Here is a 7,048-nt window from a genome sequence, read left to right on the forward strand (position 1 = left end):
AGAGCAGTCACAGTGGAGCACTGTGGGACACCTCCTAGAGGCCAATTCATTTGAAATACACAACGCAGTGTCTACGCTCTCCCCACATCGACCAGTGGATGTCGAATCAAGTGCTATGCCTCTCGCGGAGGTGGAGTACAGAAGTAGACTTTACAGGCCACTTAAGTCGGTGGAAGGGACTCGTAGCATGGACACATACATTATTAGATCGATTTAACGCAGTTTATGTCCACCTAAGCGTGTAGTGTAAACCAGGCCTTAGTTAAGCAGTTTCTCATGTTCACTGCGTAAACACAACACCCAACAGGAGAAAAAAAAAACATGTTTATAAAAAAAATAGAAAATTATGACTGTAAAAAAACAATTGGTAGCTGTAAAAAACAATTGGTAGCAAACTCAGGGTCAAGTGTAATACCTGAAATTCCTTTCAACTGCACTGTTTTTAAACTGACTGGATTTCAAGTTGACAGTGTCCATTTAATACAGCCTGAGGAATTATGCACTTTGAATATTCAGCAGGAGTTGTATACTCTGTAAGAGGTCAAATTTTGATTTGTGACATTCTAGTCTCAATACCATTGTGATAAATAGGAGAACAGAACCCCTGGACATTCTGTATGCTGTATACTGTTACAAAAAAAATAATTAAATATAAAGTGAGGTTCATACCCAGGTTACTTCAGTGCTTTTTCACTATAACACCTGAGATTTTTTTCCCGGGTTACCTCAAGCTTTAAGTAAACAGGCATAGAAAACTGATCATTTAGTAGGATACCTGCTGCTCCCATTAAATTTCTACTAATTATTTTTAGACTACTCACAACCAAAAGTGATTTTAAAGTAATCTTGATACACGGGCTTACCAAATGCAGGCAGCACTCGCGTTATACTACATTTTAACAGTTTCACACTCAAGAGAAGTGTAATGTCAGTATTCTCAAAGATTGACAAAGCCACCACCAATTCTTATTTGACACATTTCGAAGAGTTTCATAAAGGAGGACATTGTCATCCCCATTTTAAATAGAGGAAAAACTGATGCAAGTCACCACCTAATCTAAGGCTATAGTTTTACTCTTCTCTTGGTCCAACTACTACTAAATAATTACATTTAGACATTCAGTTGAAATGGAATCTGTCAACTAATATTTCAGCTTGTATTTTTACTCAGCTGTCTAAAATCCCTTCCTTTAGGAGGTTTCTAATGCAAAAGGAATCATCACAGTACTCGGGTTGTTTTCTCCCTTGCTTATACATCAGCATCTTTGAAGGGAAAAGTTGGGCACAACTACCAGCATTATAAAAGCTTGCTCAAAATGCTGCTGGCAAACCAATGTAAGATGAACAATTCTTCATTGTGGTTCCTGCTCCATGCACCTTCCCCTCCAAAAAGTGCCTTATTTTATTTCTTATCAACATATTAGCAACATCCTCATATTCATCTCCCCAAAACCTCCTACGCAAAACTATTCCTCAACTGTTACTAGTGATGCCATCCTGGCAGCTAGTTTCCAATTATTCCATTGGACAGACATGGTTATTGGACTGTAAACCTCATTTCAAGCTGAACTGAAGTAAACAAACAAAACAAATATCAAACAAGTAGTATTTGATTTGATCAAGAGGATTTTGTTCTGTTTTTTGCTTCCAATACTTAAGAATCCTATGATGTTGGTAGGTAGCATTATTTCCACTGTCTTTCCCCTCGTTAAAGAAAGCCTACTTTAGTTTGTTATTTTAAAAGGGATACTTGTCAAGCAGTTTAAACTCAAAGTTTAGATTTAAGACTATGTCCAAAATCAAGTATGAATAGAAGCACTCATTTGTTGTCCTTTAAATATTTTAAAGGATATCATTTGTTTGGATTTAAACAAATCTGCAACCCAGACAACTGCTCCATGCTTATACAGCTGAACCAGAAAGCAAAATTCAGAAATGTTTAAGATGTTAATTAGTCTATTGTCCAAACTAAGAAAAATGCACCAAATGAACAGCATAACAGATGAAAACCAACAGGTTTTAAGGCTTTCCAATCTAACCTCCTGCATAAGAGAGACCATGGGACTTCTTTGAATAAATTATTGCTTCCAGTCCAACAGTTATGTTTGAGCTAGAGCATATCTTTCAGAGAGGCACCCAAACTAGATTTAAAATTTTCAGTAATGGACAATCTGCCACAATCCTTGATAAGACGCTCTGGTTAATTATGCTGAAGGCTAAACATTTTACTCATTTTACATATATTTATTTAAAAAAATATTTGATTTTAATAATCTACTGTAATTTTAGAAGCAAAGAAGGAGAACTGAGTTTCATTTTAAAATTCTTGTGACAAGATAATAATGAACAGGTTTCACACTGTAATACAAGAGAGAAGTGAATATACAGAAACCAAATCAAGAGTTTGGTTGATTTGAAATAAGGTGATCTTATAATGATTAAGACCCCCGCACCTCCAGTGGAGATTTGTGTAGGTGCAGGGGTCTTCCCAGACAGCTGTCATTGCAGGATCTAAGCCTACCTACCAAGTACTTTTTCTCTGTTGAATATCCGATGGCTGCATTTTTTTTTTTTAGTACTGTATTTACATGTCAACATCACAGAGAAAATGTAAATGCGTGTTACTGAAGCTCAATGTCCTTTAAAGATGAAGTCCATGAATTCAAAGCCACCCCTAGGCAAACTTATCTTATCAACAGAGCTGTTAATAGGTTAACACAGGTTCTGCTGTGCCATTACGTAGCCAATAAGACAATCTTGCAAAATTCTACTTGCTCAAGGCAAGAATTTATTAAATCATTCAAGTCACCTCTCAATCTGCCCACGCTCCTTTATTGCAAGGTTGGACAAATGCATTTTGGGCCCAGGATGCTAAGTTCACACACACTGATGCTTAAAACAACTATTAATACCGCAGCTAATGCTAACGTAGCAAGGAACATGGTATTTAGTTATCAAGCAGAACTGAAATCAGGAAAACTTATGAATCATGTTTTCCCTTGTAATGCAATATTTAGAAAACCTTTTCTCCTCCCACTGCTCCAGAAAAGGGCCAAAGAGCCCCCATCCTGCAATCAGATCTGTGGGGACACATTTCTGCACCTGTGCAGAACCCCAGTGAAGTCGCTGCAACTCCGCTTGGGTGCAAAGGGGTCTAGATGAATAAATCCAATTACAGGATTGGCGCCTAAGGCAGGTTTGCCTCTCCTAGCTGCAGTCACCATTTCAGCTTACAGAATAGTAATGCTTCACACTGGTATCTTTCAGTCAGGGATCTCAAAGGCCTTGTCTGCACTAAGAATGTCAGAGAAGTCTCCCTCTATTACTCTGAACCAGCAAAGCTCCATACAGAAAGTGCTGAAGCATTAGAACGCCATTGGCAGTTTTTCTATTATGTCATGCAGACATGCTTTGAGCTGAGTTAGATGAGGCAACAGTAAATGTCCCTGTGGCTGGTCTACACTAGTGTTCCTCCTGTTGTTACTGCCACTGGAGCTGCACTTGTGATAAAACAACATGGGAAATGTTCCTGAAAATCCTCAGTGCAGATGCAGCCACCATATTTAACAAAGCTGAGGAAACAGGCACTGAGGGGGATGTGATTTGGCCAAGGTTACACACAGCAGGTCAGTGCCAAAGTCAGAAACATTATGTGGGAGTCTTAACTCCAGTTCCCTGCTCTAACCATGACACTATTTACCTTAGTACTCCATAAAGGTATGACAGGAGTGCCTGCATATCCTCAAATGCCTTCTTACAGGATCCAGTATACTGTCATCACTCCTTCCCTTCTGACTTCTGCACACCACAAAGCTATCAGACATTGGAAAGCACTCGTGAGTCATTTGAGGATTTACCACCCTCAATCCAAAGTTGCTAAGAGGCAAACTCTGCCCTACTTTGGCAGCCTCAGACCACACCTGTAACTGTAATCCATTTACAATGCCATTGTAAAATAAAAGGCATTCAACAAGCTACACAAATCCAGTTTAGAATAGAGAGAGAGGAAATATAAACGCAAAACATTTGTCTGCCCTTAGATCACTTTTAAATATCATCATAGCATCCTCACTCGCTCCTATCCCTATCCACCTTACTCTATTAGCCTTAAGCATGGTCTTTAACAACAAAATATTCTCCTTCAACAGCAATCTCTTCTACTCTCACCACCCCCACAAAAAAAAAAAATCAATCACAAATACACAAATCGGGGGGGGGGGGGGGGAGAGAAACACATCCTGCCCTGGAAAAATTTTCTAAGAGGGAAGGGAGAAAGAAGAGGTTGAAAGGAAGTAGCCCATGGGCTGGGAATGTAAAGAGCACTATCCCATCTTTACACAGTCACGAACAAACAAAAAAGAAACAGCAGCAGAAACCAGCTCTGAGAAGGGGAGGAGGGAAGAAGAGGCTGAACGTTTTGATGTCCTTTAGTTTCCGATTTACTCTTTCGCCTTTGCAAGGTTACAGAAAGGCCATCCAGGAGGTGGGGGGACGGAGGGACAGGGGTAGAAAATGCTGTCCTGATCCTTCATTGCTCAAAAGAAAAGAAGGAAACAAGAGGCTGTGTTTGTGTGCAAGTATAGTCCTAAATATGGGAGAGTGTATGAGAAAGAACAATGAGCTCCAAGCCTGGGCATTGTGTGTCTCTCTACCTCCCTCTCTTCCCCCCAGTCCTCACTAACCAACAACAACAGATCTGCAAAGCTACTATCCACCCAACCCTGGCCATTAAAATCAACCCCTGTTTGTAATTTACAAGGCAAACACAGAGAGCAAAGCCAAGAGATGTAATATTTACCCACTGATGTTTTTATTTTTTTTAAATACACAAATTCATTTTCCCTTCTCCTCTTCCCCATCACCTGGGGTTGCCTGACTCTGAAAGGAAACTGTGTACACAAACCATAAACATGTTTCTTGCAGTATTAAAACTGAGAAAGATCCAGAATATTACACATTAAACTGAACATGTAGCATGTCTGTATTTTATAACCTACCACATTTTCCCTCTAAGTGAGTAATCAGATCTTTTTTTCATTTTTTAAAGGAAATATATTATTTGAATCCTGCCATTTCAGATTTCTTGCAAAACAAAGTGCCCCTACCCAAATGTAACACTAACATCAAAGGACCAGACTCTGATCTCAGTTACACTAATGTAAACCCAAAATAATTTCACTGTGGCAAATCTGAACTCAGAAGCTGGTCCAATGAGTACATAAAATCTTGTGAGCCTCTAATTTCCAAGAACTTTATGGTTTCCAAGAAAAGAGTCAGTGTAAGAAGTCAGTTAATCAAAAATAACTGCAAACAGTGTACAAAAATAAATCTTAGGAAAGAGACACTTCAACAATGAATCACATTGTTTTCTTCCCAGCAACTTCTTGAACAGCCAGTTTCAGAAATGAAACCTGTAATGTTGTCTACCTCCCACTGCTTTTCTGTTTAGGTTTGTCTCTCTCTCCTTCTAAAGTGCAAAAAGCAGAAGAGAAAAAAAAATACTTCCCACACAACTAAAAATGTCACAACTAAACCCATTTGCATCTACATCAAAATTTTGATTTTGCAATGTGTTATAGTCCCCCAAGGACACATGAAAACTAAAGAGACTCTTACATTTATAAAAATGAGTTTGTTTTTTAAACACTTCCAACTTGCCCACACCTGGAAGGTTCCATCCTCCAACAACCCTCTCAGACTGATGGAGCCAAGATATTTAGTGGCAACAAATATAATTCAGACAGGTTCTCCTAAGACAAGAGCTGTGAGGAGGAAGTAATCTAGTCAGACACTTTACCTTTCTATGATACATTCAGATTAGAGTCCTCTCTCCCCACACACCCAGCCAAACCTCTGACATGTTTTCAAGATGTTCACAGGTTGAAGCATCCTTTTCCCTTCTCTGGCTCATACAGCCCCAGCAACTGGCAGCAAAAATAACAATCCAGCCAGGGACTGATAGAGCAGGAGGAGGTAGAAAGGAAACAGGCAAGTTGGACACTTTAACTTCCCTTAAATTGCAGCCACACAGACTCCCCTGATTCTCCTCCTACGGCCCCACTCATGCAAGCGGTTCACAGTGGCCTCCTACACCAAGCCCCCAATCCTGCTTCACGCCATAATCATCAAACCTCACAAGTTCACCCAAACACTCGAGTGGAGAAAGAAGCAACAGACAAGTTGGAGACTTTACCTGACCCCTTAATTACAGGCAGATAAATAAAAAACCCTGGCGCCCCCCTACACAGCAATAAAAAAAAACCTCGCCCCGTCTATTCAAAAGAAGCCTCTTTCTCCATCACCCCCCTCAGACACACCCCTCATTCTCTGCCCCACATATTAATCCCCACAAAACCCAACAAGAAGGGGGGGAGCAGCAGCAGGCAAGTTAGGGACTTACCTTCCCCTGACGCTCTACACCATCAGTGGGTGCTTCTGGGGCGCCGGGCAGGCTCTGGAAAGAAGTGGGGCGAGGAAAAAGGAGAGGAGCAGGGGAGGGGGGCTCAGCCCGGGCACGGCGGGGAGCGGAGGAGCGGGTGCTGGGGGGCTCAGGAGGGCTCGGGTCCTTCAGCAGCAGGGGCCCAAGGGCATGGCCGCGGAGAGCTGGGCAGACAACGTGCAGCGGCTAGAGGCGGCGGCGGCGGCGACTCAGGGACCCGGGCGGCGGGGCGGGCGCGCGGGGGAGGCTCCGCGAGCGGCTGGGGGTCAGCCGGGCTCTGCCTCCTCCTTCCTGCTCACACACCGAATCGGCACCCAGCCAGGCCGGACCCACACGCCAGTATCCGGCCTCCTGATTGGATCAGGACCGGGACCCCATGACCCGGCAGGAGGCTGGGACCAATCAGGGGAATGGATGGAAGTGATTTAAACGGGGGGGGGAAGAGCCGAGCCTAGGGGGAGCGAGCTCTGGGGAGGTTCGGTTTGGAGCGGGGGTCGCTAGGTGCTGAGGCTCGCGTCGGAGCCGAGCCTGGTGGATGGTGCTGAGCCAGGCTCGGAGGGTTGTTCCCTTCCCTCTGCTCCGGCCCCGGAGAAGAGATTCGCACGGGGA

General features: G+C 42.7%; 1 protein-coding gene across 1 annotated transcript in view; it reads right to left on the reverse strand.

The window, feature by feature from the left end:
* The window catches only part of RERE (arginine-glutamic acid dipeptide repeats), a 402,343-nt gene extending 395,836 nt beyond the window's left edge, over positions 1 to 6,507 (reverse strand). Inside the window, exon 1 of the mRNA XM_050931388.1 lies at positions 6,401 to 6,507. The gene's annotated coding sequence lies outside the window, so the exon portion shown is untranslated. The remainder of the gene's footprint in view (positions 1 to 6,400) is intronic.
* Positions 6,508 to 7,048: the final 541 nt, after the last annotated feature.

This window comes from Gopherus flavomarginatus, chromosome 21 (genome assembly GCF_025201925.1).
Source record: "Gopherus flavomarginatus isolate rGopFla2 chromosome 21, rGopFla2.mat.asm, whole genome shotgun sequence".
Classification (NCBI taxonomy): domain Eukaryota; kingdom Metazoa; phylum Chordata; order Testudines; family Testudinidae; genus Gopherus; species Gopherus flavomarginatus.